This window comes from Canis aureus, chromosome 17, assembly GCF_053574225.1.
Source record: "Canis aureus isolate CA01 chromosome 17, VMU_Caureus_v.1.0, whole genome shotgun sequence".
In the NCBI taxonomy this organism is placed as follows: domain Eukaryota; kingdom Metazoa; phylum Chordata; class Mammalia; order Carnivora; family Canidae; genus Canis; species Canis aureus.
The window spans coordinates 29635832-29654019 of record NC_135627.1 but is presented as its reverse complement, the minus strand read 5'-3'; the positions used below and the strand labels follow the sequence as shown (position 1 = coordinate 29654019).

At 39.0% G+C, this 18188-nt stretch overlaps 1 long non-coding RNA gene across 1 annotated transcript; it reads right to left on the bottom strand.

The window, feature by feature from the left end:
• Positions 1-1263: 1263 nt before the first annotated feature.
• On the bottom strand, positions 1264-5674 carry LOC144287503 (uncharacterized). The gene is made up of 3 exons (XR_013355290.1): positions 5559-5674; positions 3037-3153; positions 1264-1684 (listed from the first exon to the last, which is right to left on the bottom strand). It is a non-coding gene; the product is annotated as an uncharacterized LOC144287503 (long non-coding RNA).
• Between the last annotated feature and the right edge of the window lie 12514 nt (positions 5675-18188).

Below are 18188 nucleotides of genomic sequence, written 5' to 3'. Positions count from 1 at the left end.
AGAATTGAGGTGAGAAGTTGGGGGAACACAGAAGGTTAATGCAGGAAGCAAGAGTTCTACCTAAATAAAATTTATTTAGATCCTATAATGCTCAAAGTAATATGAATGATGCAAAGTCACCCTTTATCTCCCAGGATTCACATTCTGTGGGGCAGAAGTAGATATGTACAGCAGATACTAAAATCTAGGGTAGAATGAAGAAGTGCTATAAACACAATACCCATAAGGAGGATTCAGAAAACAGGAGAAAGATGAATTCTAACATGTAGGGAAGTCTCATTGGGAGGAGCCATTTGACCTGGACCATGGGCAGATAGGACTATAGTGGATGAAAATGAAACTAGAAATGATAGGTAAAGATTTTCTGAATGGAGAGAGCTGTATAAGCAATGCAAGCGAGGTATCAGGGAAAGACATGGCCATATAACTGGCCTGTACTTCTTAGTTATCCGTTCATTCAGTGAGCACACAAAGAACACCTACCTTGCATCAACAGCCTGCACTAGGCACAGCAGGAATCAAGAGAATCCAGCTTAGTTTCTGTACCAAGTCTTTCCAATATTACTAAACTTGAGGTGCATGGAAGGGATTCGATCCAGATTCCAAAAGACCATAAATGTCAAGCAAGAAACCTGAGTCCTGTTCTACGTTTTTTGTAGTTATGTCCCACTCCCTGACTTGGGAAGTGGCATTATCAGATGTGTGTTTTGAGAAAGTCACTCCAGCCAGACCACTGAATGCAAGTATTTCTGAGCTCCCAGGATTCAGACCTAGTTTATAGCGACATAGCACAACACAGCAAGGTCAGAATTGTCAGCAAATACAGGACCCCTTATGATGCCTTCCTCAGGAAAATGCTGAAGAAGATTGAAGTAAGCCAGCATGTCAAGTACACTTGCTCCTCCTGTGACAAAACCAAAATGAAAAGACAAGCTGTGGGGGTCTGGTACTGTGGTTCCTGTGTGAAAACTGTAGCCAGTGGGGCCCGGAACTACGAACATAACTTCTGCTGTCACAGTAAAGTCTGCCATCAGAAGATGAAGGACTTGAAAGAGCATTAGAAGCTCCACCACATGAAACATTGCTAGCTTATGATAAACAGGTTAATTTATGTAACAAAATTACTTGGGCTTGTTGTTAAATTTATTAATTAGATATTTCAATTTGCATTGCATTAATTTTGCTTTCTTAAAAGACTTGAAAATTAAAAATTCTTCTAATTTTTTTAAAAGATTTTATTTATTTACTTTAGAGAGACAATGTGAGCAGGATGTGGAAGGGGCGGGGGGTGGCTGAGAAGCAGAGGGAGAAGCAGACTTCCCACTGACCGAGGATTCTGATTCTGGGCTCTGTCCCGGACCAGACCATGACTTGAGCTGAAAGCAGACACTTAACCACCTAAGCCACCAGATGCCCCCAAAGTCCTAATTTTTATCAGGTTAATAAAAAAAAGAAAGTGTTTTTGAAAATTTTGGTGTGATAGTGTAGGGAGCAGGAGAGAGCTTAACCCTATTAAATATATAGAATCCAAATGGCCAGGAGGTCATGTAGACAAACGAATCTTCACTGAATGCCAGGATATTTCAGCATAAGTATTCATCTTATCAGGCACACAGGCAGATGACTTGTCCCTTCTGATTTCGTGTCATCATAATTTGTAACTTTAATGCCCAGCAATAAACATCTAGGGAGACAAAAAGCAATTTCCAGGTTAATACACTGTCAAATCTGCGATAAGTCTGGACTTCATGGTGGCTAAACCTTGACTAGTGAGTAAAGAAACTAACTAGGCAGTGTTTCTGCTGGATCTGGGCCATAAGAAGGATGGATTGAGGGGCTTTCAGGGGAGCTCAAGCCAGTGCCAGCAACACCATGTTAGCTCCCAAGGTGGCCTTGTAATCTTCCCTTGGACATATTCTCCTCCTACCTATAGCTCTGGCCAGAATTACTTATTTAAATATCTGTAACCTTCAACTAGAGTTGTTCCTTCTAACTCTGTACCCAGCAAAGATGGGAGCATCTTCCTTTTTCTTTATGACCCATCACACTGTTATAATAATCACAGATCGTCCTTTTATATCACCATTAACCATTTGCCTCAGCCTTCACTTCTCTGAAGATAATTCCAGAATTTATTGCTGCTCTTCATCACTATTTAAAAATCCTAGCACTAGCTTTTTTTATTTTTCTCCAAAAATCTTGACTTCCACAGCCTATTTGTCCTGTCTTTGAAACGTATATGCTACCCTTAGGTGGCCGACTTGATTAGAGTCAGGAAATCACAGCTTTAATCTTGAGTCTGCCACAAATTGGTGGAGGGAGGAGGCAAGTTATTTAAATGCATTGTATTGTAATTTTTTTAGCAGTGGGAAAGAGAGGAACTTTTGCCTCACAAGAGGGCTGTGAAGATTACATATATTGTATATAAAAGTAGAATATGCTAAGGAAATGCAGAGTATTTAAAGAAGAAATAATAGTAATAATAGTGCCCTAATGGTGCAGAAATGGATTTCAGACGTTCTTTTGCTCTTCCTTCCAGAGGTGATCACTCCAACTTTGTCTCCACCAGCAAGATTATGCCAAGGAGAAAGAGGAAGCTCTTTGTCCTTTTATGCCTGCCACAAAATATTCGATTAGTACCTATTATGTGCCGAACATTGTTCTATTTACCAGCGATACTGCAGCTTTTATGGTTATTGTACATGTGGGAGGGTGATAGGCTGTCCATTATAATCATGATTGTTGTTTTATTATAAAATCAATTATTCTATGTTACAAAGTACATACAAAGTATTAACTTTGAACATGCTCAAATATATTCTATTTGAAAACTAGTGCAAAGGAAATTTCCATTTTGCCCATACCATTCAGAAGAAAATAATTTTTATTTTATCTATAAATGATAAAATATGTATCATGTTGAATGTCATCTTTCCTATACTCCATGCATCAATTAATTGAAAGGAAAAGGATAGAGGAGGAGATAGGAAGGCAAACACATAGTGAGTACCAAAATTGTTCTAAGTGCTTTCATACTCAGAATCTCATATATGCCCTTCACATTTTCTCTTAGAACGTGCTGGGTCTCCCAAGTACTTCCTCCGCCATGACAGTCTACAGTGGATCAATGGCAGCATGTGGTTCTTTCTTGTTCTGGAACATTAAAAAAAAAAAAAAAACCCACTTGACATGATTTTCCCATTGGATCCTGTAGAAAGATAATTCTGTCATATAAAGCTGACACCAGACATGTATTCCCCAGGGTACTTGAGTTACCCAGAGAGGCCAGGTCACAAGTAATGTACAAGAATTGACATTTTACTTCTTTTGCCACTAAGATGTTTTTCTGGGTTCTGTCTCATATTCTCTCTAACTTCTTTTAACCCCTGGGTCCAGCAGGTCTTCCATTCCATGCTACAAAGGCTTCATTATGTTATTGTTAATTCCAGAACAGAATGGATTCCCAATTTTTACTACTTTGAATGATACCAAAGAGGATTCCGTTTCTGAAGTGCCCAAAGGCATTAATGAGAATCTATTTTCTCTTCTAATGTAATCTCAAGGCATAAAAGGACCCAAACTAACACATTTTTCCTGACTGTAATTGTCATTTGTTGAACAGTATATAAATTATCATTTCAATATTCAGTGACTCCTGAATTGGGGGAAATTTAGGAAGTGGATTTCAGATATTGTTTTGCCCTTTGTTCTAGAAGTGGGCACCACCACTCTATTTTTTGTACCACTGTCTACAGAAGATCATGAAAATATTTTCTATTGTTCCATGTCTTCAGAAAATATTTCATTTGCACAGACTATATTGTAGACATTGTTTTAGGAACTGGGGATAATGTAATTCATAAGTTAGACAGTAAGTTCCCTGTCATAGTCAATGGATCATGCCTACTAGTAGAAGAAGACATGAAAGAAACAAGAAAACCAATAAGTATCTTCAGATGCTGGTGTTATGATGTCTATATCAAGGAGAAATGGAGGGGGTTGACTAGAGAGTACTGATTTCAATAAAACCTGTCCTTGGAGGTTATACCTGAGGAGGAATCAGCAGGACAAAGAACCTGGGAAAGATATTTCCAGGCAGAAAGAACTATAAATGCTAAAGCCCTGGGGCAAGAATAAGCTTGTTCAAGGCACAAAGATAAAAACAAATAACATACAAATAAGATAGGAGAGCTAGGTAGGAAACAGATCAGAGGTCCTTTGTGGACTTTAATAAGTATATGAATTTTATTCTAACTGTGACAGTAAACAAGTGGATAGTTTTTAAGCAAAGAAGTTACTGTGTGGAAAACGGTCTTCAGGGGGATGAGATGGGGTATATATACAAAAATTAGCAGTGGTCCAGGCAACTGGGCCTAGGGTGGTGGCAGTGGAGATGGAATGTAATAGGCTAATTTGGGATATTTGGGAGCCAGAAACAATAAGACTCACTGATAGGTTGGATGCTGGAAATGAGAGAAAGAAACTGAAGATTACAAAAGCCTCAATAAGGATACAACAAGAAGTTACTCTGGAGCTAAAAAAAATAGCTTAGGTAAGACACATTCCTAAGGCCTCTGTCCTCTGGGCTTGTGTAACATGAAGTTCATTTTTCCAAGATGTCTTCTAACATGTGCTGCGGTGGTAATACCCATCTCTCCCACCTGGTTGAGAGTTCCCAGGGAATAAGGATCACATCTTATTCATCTTCATATAATAATTGAGTACATGAGATAATGAGTACATGAATTAATGAGAAAGATTTACTCCTATCTCCGAGAGATGTGCATCGTTTTTTTCTTTAGGCAATTATGCAGTAAATGATACAGAAGCCAAATTTTTCTATCCTATGGGGTACAGCATGGTGTGTACCTCTTGCTCGCCTGGGAAGTCTCAAATATAGATAGGAAAAGAAAATTATTCTTTCTCACCACCCATTTCTTCAAAATTCCCCACACAAGACCTCTCGGCTCAGCTTGTGTTTTCACTAGTGTTTGTGCTTTTTTTTTTTTTTTTTTTTTAAAGATTTTATTTATTCATGATAGTCACAGAGAGAGAGAGAGAGAGAGAGAGAGGCAGAGACACAGGCAGAGGGAGAAGCAGGCTCCATGCACCGGGAGCCCGACGTGGGATTCGATCCCGGGTCTCCAGGATCGCGCCCTGGGCCAAAGGCAGGCGCCAAACCGCTGCGCCACCCAGGGATCCCGTGTTTGTGCTTTTGTTTGGAAATGAAGGCAACAGAGAACCAATAGAAGTCATTATTACATAGAAATAGTGTGTGCAAAGCATTTATCACAGACTTGGCTCATAGTATAATAAATGGGAGCTACTATCATTGAAACATGATCATTGCCAGCTCCAACTGATGCTCAGTACTGCTTAGTGATTTTAAAGGATGTGGCCCTCTTTTCTAGAACATTTCATAGAGAAGAAAGTTTTATTGTATGAGCTTAATATGATTGAAGATATAGGCCACATAATATGGTCAGGGAATACAGCATCAAAGGATTGGTCACAAACTAGGACATGGTATATTGTTCTACTCTTCACTGAGCACTCACCATGTGTCAGACGCTCTGCTCTGTGGCACACTCTGCTCTGTGGCAAAGATAGAAGATGGGTGTGACACACTTCTTGTCCTTGAGAGTCCCCCAGTCTAGGAGGAGAAATAAAAATGTGACCAAATAAATACAATTCAAAATGACACTAATTACACATACCAGAATACAATCCAGAAAAGAGTGTGATCAAGTATATCCTATGGTGGATAGTGGAAGGTAAACAGATTAGGAAAGGCTGCAAAAGAAGGTGAAACTTGAGAAGGGTTTTGAAATATGACCAAGGGGGGACAAGTATGGTAGGACAGTCTGGCCAAAGGAAAACAGCATATGTCATCAATTTATTCCAGAGACACTTAGGCCCACGTTCTCATGGGCTAATAATATTGTTGGTACTTTATTACCAAACTAAAATTTTTAAATTTGTCATTAATTATTATTTTCTTTCTTTTTTTACATTGGAATGTAATTGACTTATAACATTGCATTCATTTTAGGTGTACAACATAATTATTTAATTTATGTATGTATTGTGAAATGATTATGACAATAAGTCAGGTTAATATCCATCACCTCACATAGTTATATTTTTTTTCTTATAATGTGAACTTTCAAGGTCTGCTCTCTCAGCAACTTTCAAATATATACCACAGTGTTGTTTACTGTCATCACAACTCTATTCTTTACATCCTCAGGACTTATTTATCTTATAACTGGAAGTTTGTGCCTTTTGACAACCTTAGAATATGATTTCCATTCAGTAATGCAACTTGGAGTACCAATGCTAATAGATGAGTTTTTTCTGAAACATTTTTAACAGAATACTTATTGTACTGGATTTTAAGAGACTTTGTAGGAAAATAAATTCCCCGGTCAAGAATATTTGGTAAATATTAGATTTAACAAAATTAAAGTGTTCTTTTTTCTTAGTTTTTTTTTAATTTACTGAAAACCAATTTTTTACTTAAATTCAATTAAAATATAATGTATTATTAATTTCAGACATAGAGTTCAGTGATTCATCAGTTTTAAATAAAACCTAGTGCTCATTACATCATGTGCCTTCCTTAATGTCCATCATCCAATTACACCATCCCCCTTCCCTCCAGTAACCTTCAGTTTGTTTCCTATGGTTAAGAGTCTCTTATAGTTTGTCTCCCTCTCTGATTTTTATCTTGCTTTATTTTTCCTTTCCTTCCCCTATGATCCCCTGTTTTGTTTATTAAATTCCATATTTGAATGAGATCATATGATAATTGCCTTTAAAAAACATTTTTAAATATAATATCACTTAGATATTTATTTTTTTAAAGATTTAATTTATTTATGCATGAGAGACACAGAGAGAGAGAGAGAGGCAAAGACACAGGCAGAGGGAGAAGCAGGCTCCATGCAGGGAGCCCGATGTGGGACTCCCAGGTCTCCAGGATCACGCCCTGGGCCGAAGGCTGGCACTAAACTGCTGAGCCACCCAGGGATCTCCTCACTTAGATACTTAAATTTTAAATTTAAACTTCATAATTACCTTTTTAAAGACCTTATCTCCAAATCCAGTCACATTCTGAGGTAGGGTGTTAGGACTTCAACATATGATTTGGGGGAGGATACAATTCAGCCCATAGCACCCTGGTCCACAGTACTCCAGACTCAAGATCTCTAATTACTCAAAACTGAACCAAACATAAAAGCAAAGAGCCATAAGATGAAAAGAAGGCTATATGAAGCTTATAGTTTAAGTATGACAACTGTCAATTTCTCACGAAGGACGTTCATGGAAAGTCAAATCAGAGCAAAGTTGTTGGTAGTTGGTAAATGCTGTCCACTAGGAATGTCAATTAACTGAACAATGCTCTCTCTCCACTGAGGATTCCAGAGACATAATGAAATGTTAGCATTCATCTTTCTGAGTTTCATGCCCATACCAGACTCTTAGTTAACCTATTACGTTTCAGCAATCCTACACTTCAGACCTGAATATACTTTCTAATCATTTTGATAGAGCTTGCATATTTCCCAAATCTCACATGTTAATATGAATCTTTTAGGACAAGACACTTCTACAAATATCCATCAGCACTTTTTGTTGTTTTTTTTTTACTACTTTAATTCTTAGAAGATCTCCATTTTCTATACTCCCAAATTATAGATGTGTTTTATTGTAGCAACATACATACTCTCTATAATACTTATTTTATCATAATATTATTATAATTATAATTTATGTATTAATATAATTATTTAATAGATACTTAGGTCCCTAAGGTACTTAGGAACTAAGTGATAAGGGTCACATTTGGCTAGTGCTATTAGACTAACTATCCTAAGATCAATCAGAGTTTTGTTTTACTTTTTTTTTGTTTATCGGGACCAACTGAATATTTGGAAATCATCTAGAGTTTAGCTTTTATGACAACAAAGAAAAAATTAAACTGAAATGTTTTTTTTAAGCAGTAATAAACATACTTTTGTCATGTCTTGACCCTAATGCTAACAAAGCTTGCGGAGCCCTTCATCTGCTTTGTAACTCTGTTGTGTCCCATTTTAACTCTGTAAAAGTAGGATGATCAACCACCCTGATTTCACTGGGATTGAGAAGTTCCATGGAATTCGGGACTTTCATTACTATAACCTCACAAGTCCTGGGCAAACTAGAAGGTGTTGCTCACCTTACAGGGTCACAAGTAAATACACTGAATACGAATCTCAAGGATTTTCAAGGAATTCTGCACCAAATGCCTCCCAGCGCCCACACTCCCTTCTTTTCCTCTTCCTCTTCTAGCCTCCCTGACATAACTCAACTGTAATTTTCTCTGTAAGCACTTCCTATCCACCTCCCCTCCCAATCACAGACTTAGTTGCCATTTTAAGTCCTTGCAGCACTCTTTCATGGCTCCCATGATTAATTCTAATTATCTACTTCTTTGGTTCACCTTCACTGGGCAGGCTTCTTAACGTAACTGACCATACCTTACTTGTAATACTAACCTCAGTACCAGCCCAGATTTTGACACTTAGTAATAAGTGTTTGCCTGAATAAAATGGTGAATAAGAAGAGCATTTTCTATTGTACACATAAACCACATCTTCTTTATCCATTCATCTTTCAATGGACACTGAGGCTCCTTCCACAGTTTGGCTGTTGTGGACATTGCTGCTATAAACATCAGGGTGCAGGTGTCCCGGCATTTCCTTGCATCTGTATCTTTGGGGTAAATCCTCAGCAGTGCATTTGCTGGGTCGTAGGGCAGGTCTATTTTTAACTCTTTGAGGAACCCCCACACAGTTTTCCAGAGTGGCTGCACCAGTTCACATTCCCACCAGCAGTGCAAGTCAATCGGAGAAGGACAAACATTATATGGTCTCATTCATTTGGGGAATATAAATAATAGTGAAAGGGAATAGAAGGGAAGGGAGAAGAAATGGGTAGGAAATATCAGAAAGGGAGACAGAACATGAAGACTCCTAACTCTGGGAAATGAACTAGGGGTGGTGGAAGAGGAGGAGGGTGGGGGGTGGGGGTGAATGGGTGACGGGCACTGAAGGGGGCACTTGACGGGATGAGCACTGGGTGTTATTCTGTATGTTGGCAAATTGAACACCAATAAAAAATAAATTTATTATTAAAAAAAGAAGAGCATTTTCCTAAGCTTCTAAGTTTATTAAAAATCATAAAAGCTGAGGATTAAAAAGAATCTTACAGATAAGCTGGTCTAGCTGCCCATGGTGATCTAGAATCAGTAGAACTGGCATTCTGAAACTTTCCCTTTATCTGTGCCCTGATGAGCAAGTGACTTAGCTACTTTGAGTTCATTTACTCATCTGTGAAATACAGATCATAATAATTTCCCCTCAAGGTGTTGGGTGGACCAAATAAGATGACATTTATAAGAAGTTTGTAAACTTGTGGGTATAACTAAGTGTGAAATATTACAATTATGATTATTATTACCACTATTAACTATTATTATTCAGTGAAGAAGGAAATATGCTACTCTAAAGCCTCTACAAAATCATCAAGTGACCATGCATCTTCTGCTAGAATTTAATCTCTCCAGATGAGGCATTTCTCCTGCTCCCTCAACTGTTTCTCATTAAGTATAATTTCATATTTTATTACCACCCCTTTTACTCTTCTCTAAATAGTAGCCTGTTTGCTTGGGTCTCTCAGGCTCAGAACTGAGCACAATAGTCCAGATGTGGTCTGAACAGTAATATCCTCTCCTAGATTCTAGACTCCATACATCTGTTAATTGAACCTATGCACCCTTTAGCTGTTTTGGCAGCAGTCTAATACTGCTGGCCTACACCAAGCCTCAATCAAAAAAAAAAAATTATTCTTTCTGTTTTTCCTCTTTTTTTTTTTTTTTTTTTTTTTTTTGCTACTTTGACACTCTCTGGCATCCAAAGGAAGATGCCCTTGAGCTGCCTTTTCCCTTCTTGAGTGATTATGGAACTAATGAATGGAAAAGTGTGCAGAAAATAAAACAACAGTTTTTGCCTCTTCCCAGCCAAGAGTAGAGACTGAATAAATATGTGTTCTTTGCATTTTCCACTTATGATTGGCAACACTAAGATTCACTTTCTCACATGCTTGTTTTGAATGTACAAGTTTATCTGGCTTTAGGTTTGGAACACTCACTAATGCTTTGATGCACTAAGACACAGTTTTCACTGGAAGGGCTTTTATTAAGTGGACAGCTAGGGTGTCACAGGCAAGATATTTGCACAGTACATTAATTTAGAGAGGAAAAGGTTTCTGTGTAACTTAACCAGGCTGAACAGCTATTTCCACTTTACCTGAATAAAGTATTTTCATGTTTTATCACACTAGTTTGCAACTGCAAAAGCTTCACCCAGTTTTTAAGAGTAGCTATGAACTGTCAGGATACATTATTTGGAATGAAGGCTGACAGCTCAAGGCTTGAAAGTAAAATACATTTTATTGTTTAAAAGCATCTCTCCACCACCTCACTTCCATCCCCCTCCCGAACCCCACCTACCCCATGGCCCCTCACAAACACCCCTCTCCTGCCTTACCATGAGATTCACTACAAACATTCCGAAATGGTCTGATCCTCATTAAATAACACTACATGAAGAAAAATCCTAAAGGGAAGGGGTTTCTTTTCTTATCTGAAAATGAATAATGAGAACGAGTGGATTTGTGTCTGTATGAGGAACAGATCGCAGGGGAGACAGTGTACACGCTGCAGTGCTGAAAGCAAAAAAAGAAAAGAAAAATGCTTGCCCAGTTAATATCCGAGAAGGGTTATTATCCACATAAATGCATGCACCCTTGGTGTCTAGAATTTTCCTGAAGTTTCTAACCTACGGCCCACCAGAAGAAAGGCAGCATTGTGAAATTGTTTTTTACAGCACCTGCTCATGGGACCCTCCAGTCCTTGAAGCAATCTCGGACAGGTCTCAAGTCTGGTGTTTCTGATCCTTGATAGAATCTGTTTTCCCAGAGAAGAGTTTTTCCAGGATGTCTCAAATCACCCTAACTTTGTATATACCCATCAGTTATCCCTCATGTATTCTGAAGAGTGATAGTCTAGAAAACCCCAGAAGAGGAGTCTTATTTTGGCCAATGGGCACTGTCCTCCTCCATGGCTACCTTCCTTGCACCACAGCGTCACCATGATGGAAGAGGCAGGCTTATTCAGAGCATACGCTGCTGGAAGGGATGGGCTGGGAAAAAATTAACTCGCAAATGGAAATCTTTTGTTGTTAATGATATTCTACAATAGAAGCCTAATCTCCTACGTATATTATCATCTGGCAAACTAGTTACACATTTAATAAGATTTTGCTGTATAAATTATAAATGAAATAAACAATTCTGTCACCATGGTGTGCAATGAATACACCACATGTTATATGTAAATATATTAGTCATTTGCCTTTTGTTTATGTGTCACCGAAATCCATTTTCTTTATGGTGTATTTTCTATTCCCTATGGGTTCCAACCAAAGTCATTTCAACCATACACATATCGGCCTTTAAAGTGGAATTATGTTGTTATTGTCCTTTTCCTGCCCAGTTTTAATAACACCTGCTTTTGTGCCAGTTTCATTTACTGCTGCAAATTGTAATTCAACAGAGAACAACAACAAAAACAGCAAAAATCCCAACCACCCTAACAGCAAATGTGACTCCAGAAAGGAGCTGTGTGATATATTGACACAATACAGAAAACATATTGAAACAATTTTTATTCTCATTATTTTTCCCCCAAATTAAATACACCCCATAAAGCAAGTTTCCATATTCTGCATGTCTGCCCCCACCCCCAACCAAAGCCAAACCTTTGGCTTTTAATGAGATAATTTTTTAAAAACCGGAATCAACGGTTCAGCCTTTCTTTCAAGTGGTGGCATTTTTATTTTAAGCCGAGAAGCATAAACGCATGAAGGATGCAAATGTGGGCTCTTTCAATGGCTCACCACAGCGTGACAGCTGTGGACGGGATCAAGACAAAAGCCATGACTGCTCCAAGAAAATGATGGCTTAGGCATCTCCGGCCCAATCAATAATCTGGCATGTTGAGGTCAATCACTGCATGGCCGTATTCAGTTCGAGCCAGTCAAAGATTATTAGTTTGACACCCAGAGGCTATTTCTTTCTGCTGTGGATGGCAGAGAGAGAGCCTGTATGCGTCTCTTCAGAACCAAATGGAGAAAGCCTAACTATTTATAACAACAGTGCTTCCACTGGCACTGGATTTTCAGAGAAATTCCATATTTGTTAGGAGCAATATCCTACTATATTCTCCGAGCTGAGAAATACTTCTGCCAAAATTGTCACTAAGCTAATTTTGTGTTTCATCCATTCCAAAGATAAAGTGGTAAGCTCCTGCTATGTTCCAGGCCCCAATCTAGGACCTGGGGATGCAAGAAGACTAAGATTCATTTTGTATCCTCATAGAGGGGTAAATCTGGAAGATTCTCTCCAAGGTTCTAAAAGTCCCCCCAACCTTTGCATTCCCATCCTTCTAAATTTCCTCCTCCCCAAATTTCCCATAACCGGCCTTGACAGATAGATATCGGGACAAAGAGAAGAGTGGTGGGGCAGCCCGGGTGGCTCAGTGGCTTAGTGCGACCTTCAGCCCAGGGCCTGATCCTGGAGACCTGGGATCGAGTCCCACATCGGGCTTCCTGCATGGAGCCTGCTTCTCCCTCTGCCTGTGTCTCTGCCTCTCTTTCTCTCTGTGTCTCTCATGAATAAATAAATAAAATCTTAAAAAAAAAGAGAGAGAGAGAGAGAAGAGTGGCAAAGGATCAGCATTGTTGCAGATCATTTATCTCTAGTGGTGTCTGGATCCAGCCAAAGAGAATGGTGGCAAGTGGGTTCCAGGGAGCATCTTAATGCTTCATGAACTACTAAGAGGACCCATAGAGAAGCAATTTCTAATTGACCTTCTAGCTCCTTCCATGCAGTCCACTGCCTGTCTTGGGGCCTCACATATGCTCGCTAACGGCAGTTTGTGGTGAGAACTCCACGGGAGTATGTAGACTAGGGCTCTTGCTGTCTGATATTTCACTGGCCATGTTTTACTGTTTCTCCTGGATGGCATGCTATAGAGTGTAATAAATCTCAGTTTGTTTATATTCTGTGTCTGTATTTGCACTTTGGTGATTATATTTGAATTCATGCAAGATTCTTTTTTTTTTTTAAGAACTCAAGCATAATCTTCTCATTAATCCTGTCCTGTTTGTCTGTTATTAATAGGCCACTGTACAATGTATTCTGCTGCAAAACTCCACCAGGCATGACTAATTCAGATAATTAATTTGCTAGAACATTAACACCATCAAATGAGCCTGCTAAACCGGTAAATTTAAAGTAAATTAAACTTAATTTGCAGGTTATTGCAATTAAGTCTGCCTTGTCTTTCTGAGGGATTTCAACATCCTCAGTATTTAAGAGGCAATCATAATGCATGCAAGTGGGCGGGCTTTTTGGCTAATTAACACAAGAGTCTAATCTGCTTTTCAATTAGGGTGGATGTTTATAATGTGCTGGTGACAGTGTTGCGATTCACTGCAGCATAACAGGAGTGCATGGCATAATTATAGCTGAAAAGAAAAGCTCATGCCGGGCCTTTTTAGGGGTTAATGAGACATTGGCAGCTTCCAGCTGAGGAGATCGAGCCAGTTTAGTGTGGCTTCAAGAGGAAACCACCCATAGGGGTTTCCTTTGAAGTGTCAAAAGGTCCCCTTGTTCTGGGTGGCTTATGTTTCATTTGTCTGAGTGGCATATCAAAAATTGATGAGCTGCCAGCAGCAGTCCCTATGACATTAATTCACCAATTGTGTTTCTAATAGTTTCATCCTTAAATAAATTTGGATGATGAGAATGGTAAGGAGAGCCAAGGTTCTGAAAACAATGAGGGCCAGGCCGTCATAAGGAGTTGATACAGCACGGACAAATGTAGCGGCAGCAAATGTTAAAGGCACGCCTGACCTACTCCTCCCTGGGTTATTAGCTGGAGGGAGACAAAGATGTATTGTGCCGATGCCTTCTGCTGAACAACAGCCCCTGGAAACAGTGATAAAGATGTGACATTCTCTGGTGCTTGGTTGAAACTCTAACTGTCCTGGACAGGAACTCAGGCTGGAACTTCAGGAGAAAAATCTCCTCTGGAGATGACACTGCCAGTACCTCGGAAACACTCTTAGTCAAGCCACCTGTATCCCGGGGCAGAGGGGGACAGGAAAGAGCCCACAAGTAACATAATCAGATAGTGCCTACATTTGGGATAAGAACATAAATACTATCACCTCATGTCTACCAGTAAACACAAAACCAAGGTGGTTTGAGTCTCAGTTTAAAACTGAGTTGCAGCAGAATACTGTGGAGAAGCTCTCTTCCAGTACCTTTATGGGTACAAAAAGCCACATGAACAAATCACAGTTTGTGGTTTTGGATGTTCTGTGGTTATACAGTGGGAAAAAAAAATTTGGAAAGACATGGCTGTTTCTAGGATGAAGACCATATGTGACAGACCCAAAAGTTATCTGGGTTGGAATGACCACATTCTCAAATGTTTAGGTGAGGAAATGGAAAGTAAAGACAGTCAAATCCACACAAAAATAAGGGTTCTCACCACCACAGAGCTACATGTTTGTTTGATTGATTGATTGATTGATTGATTGATTTAGAAAGAGAGAGAAAGCATGAGCAGGGGAGAAGAGAACCTCAAGCAGACACCAAGACCCTGAGATCACAACCTGATACGAAATCAAGAGTTGGATGCTTAATCAACTAAGCCACCTAGGCACCCCACTACATGCTCTCTTTTAAGAATACCAATTTGTGGGGTGCCTTGGTGGCTCAGTCAGTTGAGCATCTGCTTTTGGCTCAGGTCATGATCCCGGGGTCCTGGGATGGAACCCCGTCAGGCGCCCTGCTCAGTGGGGAATCTGCTTCTCCCTCTCCCTCTGCTGTTCCCCCTGCTTGTACTCTCTTACTGTCTCTCTCTCTCTCTCTCCCAAAAAAATAAAATATTTAAGAAAAAAACCACCAATTGATAAAGAACATTCCAAAGTTGGTCCTTTTTTTGGCTTCCATATAACTTTCATAAAGTAAGTTACTTTCAGGTAAAACAGCATCATTTCAGAGATAAAATATTATTCCAGTTACTAGACAAAAGATTAATCTGATTATCCAAGTGAATTGGAAAATCTCCTAAACTAGTTGTTATGTAGATATATCCAAAGAATGTCATGACATATTCCAATAGATGTTGCTGAATAAATTCATTTATTCATTTATTCAGTTACTCTTTGAGCACCTATTATGTGCCAAGAACTATGTAGTGAGGCTAAGGTAAGAAATAAAGCAGACAATGTCCTTATATTCATGGAGATTCCACATAAGCAGGTAACCATCCGTTATTGATAAATATAATGACAATAAAACAGAATAACATGGCAAAGAGATGAAAGTGCTACTTTGAACTGTGCAATAGGGAAAGACATTCCAAGAAGGTCATATTTAAACTAAGACCAAAATGATACTGAAAAGTTTTAAGTAGGGAATGATCCAATTTACATTTTCAAAAGATCACTTTGGCTGCTGTCTACAAAGGAAAAGGCTGTGATACTATAAGAATGGAAGCAGTGAAACCATTTATAAGACTATTAATTTCTAGAAGCTATCACCCAGTCCAAACCTTTGGATTGGAAATATGATTTAGAGGGAGATTCAACAAGTCTTACTGTATAGGGTATTGAAATTTTGAATAAATTAGTCAACATAGAAGTGGCAATGTCAAGTTGGAAGTTGGATATGTGAGTCTGGAAATTGAGAGACACCATAGCCAAAGATATAATATAGGGAGGCATGAACCTGCAATTGGTATTCCAAAACATGGGCTGGCTGATTACCCCTGGGAGAGTGTCTAGAGCAGAAGGGGAGTCCCAGGATCAAGTTACACAGGGAAGGAGAAGCCAGAAAAAGGAGCTGGAAGCTGAATGGCCACGAAGGCAGGAAGTAAACAAACAAACATGATTATGAAAGGGAATAACACTGGAAACAAAAGAAAATATCTCAAGAAAAAGGAGCAGTCAGCTGTATTGAATTCTAACAAGAAGTTGAATAAGATGAAACATAAATGTTCATTGGGTTTCGCATCATCATGGATGTCAATCGTGACCTTGACTGGAGCCATTCCAGCCATATATGTGATCTGAAGGAAGCCTGGTTGGAGTGCGTGTAGGAGATAATGGGAAGTGAGGTGGTGTAGACAAGTGTCTGCAGATAATTACTAGAAGGTTTGGCTGTGAAGGTAAAAAAAGAAAAAAAAAAGTGGAATTGTGCACAAGAGGGAAGGTGAGATCACACAAGATAGTTTCAAATATCAAAGAAAGCATATCCACTTTGATAGCAATGATCCAGGAAAGAGAAATATTAACTAGAGAAATAAAAAGGGATCCAGCACACATGAGGAAGGCTTGGCCTTTGGTGAGAGTAGCAGCTCCTCAGCTGTGTGTGACAATTAAAGGAGAATCTGCAATGGCTTCACTCCACTTACTACAATGTCCTCAGGTTTCATCCATGCTTTCACGTATTACAGAATTCCCTTCTTTTTTAAGGATGAATAATATTCCATTGTATGTACAGGCCATGTTTTTTTTACTCATTCATCTGCTGATGGACAGGTTGTTTCAACATCTTGGCTATTGTAAATAGTGCTGTAATGAACCTAAAAGTGCTAATATATCTTTGAGATCCTGATTTCAATTATTTTGGACAAACACCTAGAAGTAGAATTCCTGGATCATTTGATGGTTCTATTTTTAATATTTAATTTTAATTTAAATTAATTTAATTTTTAATATTTAATATAAATAAAGTATTTTAATGACAAAAAGAAAAAAGAAATTAAAATAAAGTAAAAAGATAAAATAGAGTAAAATAAAATAAACAATAAACTGAAGGAGAGAACCCAGGTGTGTGGAGAGATGCAGGCAAGGGTACCCATATGAAATAGTCATTTGAGGGTCAGAAGAAAGAGGGTCCAATTCACTGGTTAATTCTGAATGTGTTTACTGTGAGTAATGTGCACTTACTTACTAAAGAAAAAAAAGGGAAATACAGAAAAGTGAGAAAAACAATTGACCATAACCTGCAGAATAATACAGTGGCTTAACAGTGAAGGAATGAGAAACAGAAGTGTGAGTATATTTCTCCAAGGAAATTGCATGATGAGACTCTAAAAGAAGGATCTGTCTGGCCCACAGGGACCTATATCCAGGAAGCATTCAGAGAAAGTTCATCTGTACTGGATCTTTGATGAAACTTTACCTCTGGGCTTGTGACTCGTGCCAGTCTCTGTCATTCTCAGCATTTCTTAGTGAGTCCTACTTTGGTGGTCTATCATAGAACCTGAAACATTCTTAATTCCCTTAAGTTCCAAGCCCTCTCACCATTTTACTAAATATTGTGGGAAACATAGAGAAGTTTTAATCTTTTCCTTTTTTAAAGATTTTATTTATTTATTTATAAGAGACACACAGAGAAAGGCAGAGACACAGGCAGAGGGAGAAGCAGGCTCCCTGTAGGGAGCCTGATGCAGGACTCAACCCCAGAACCCCGGGGTCACGCCCTGAGCCAAAGGCAGATGCTCAACCACTGAGCTACCCAGACATCTCTTTAATCCTTTTTCTTTTTCCTTTTTTTTTTAAGATTTTTATTTATTTATTCATGAGAGACACAGAGAGAGAGGCAGAGATATAGCCAGAAGGAGAGGCAGGCTCCATGCAGGGAGCCTGATGTGGGACTTGATCCCCAGACTCCAGGATCACACCCTGGGCCAAAGGCAGGCACTAAACTGCTGAGCCAAACAGGGATCCCCTTTAATCCTTTTTCAAAAAAGAAATTGTCATGTATAGAATAAGATGTTTTAGGAGATTTTTCCTGGAAATTTTTTGACAAGGCTGTAATCAGGTGAGGGGTAACATGACACGAACTAGGGGAAGGCAAGATGGTTGCCCAGAGAGCAACACTTAAAGAGGTGCTCACTTTCAAGGGGTGAAGGTGAGAGGGAGCTCTTCGTTAAATGTTGCTCCTGGGGCACAGCAGCCATCTTGCCTTATCCTAGCCCTGCCCTGGCAAACAGTCTTGTT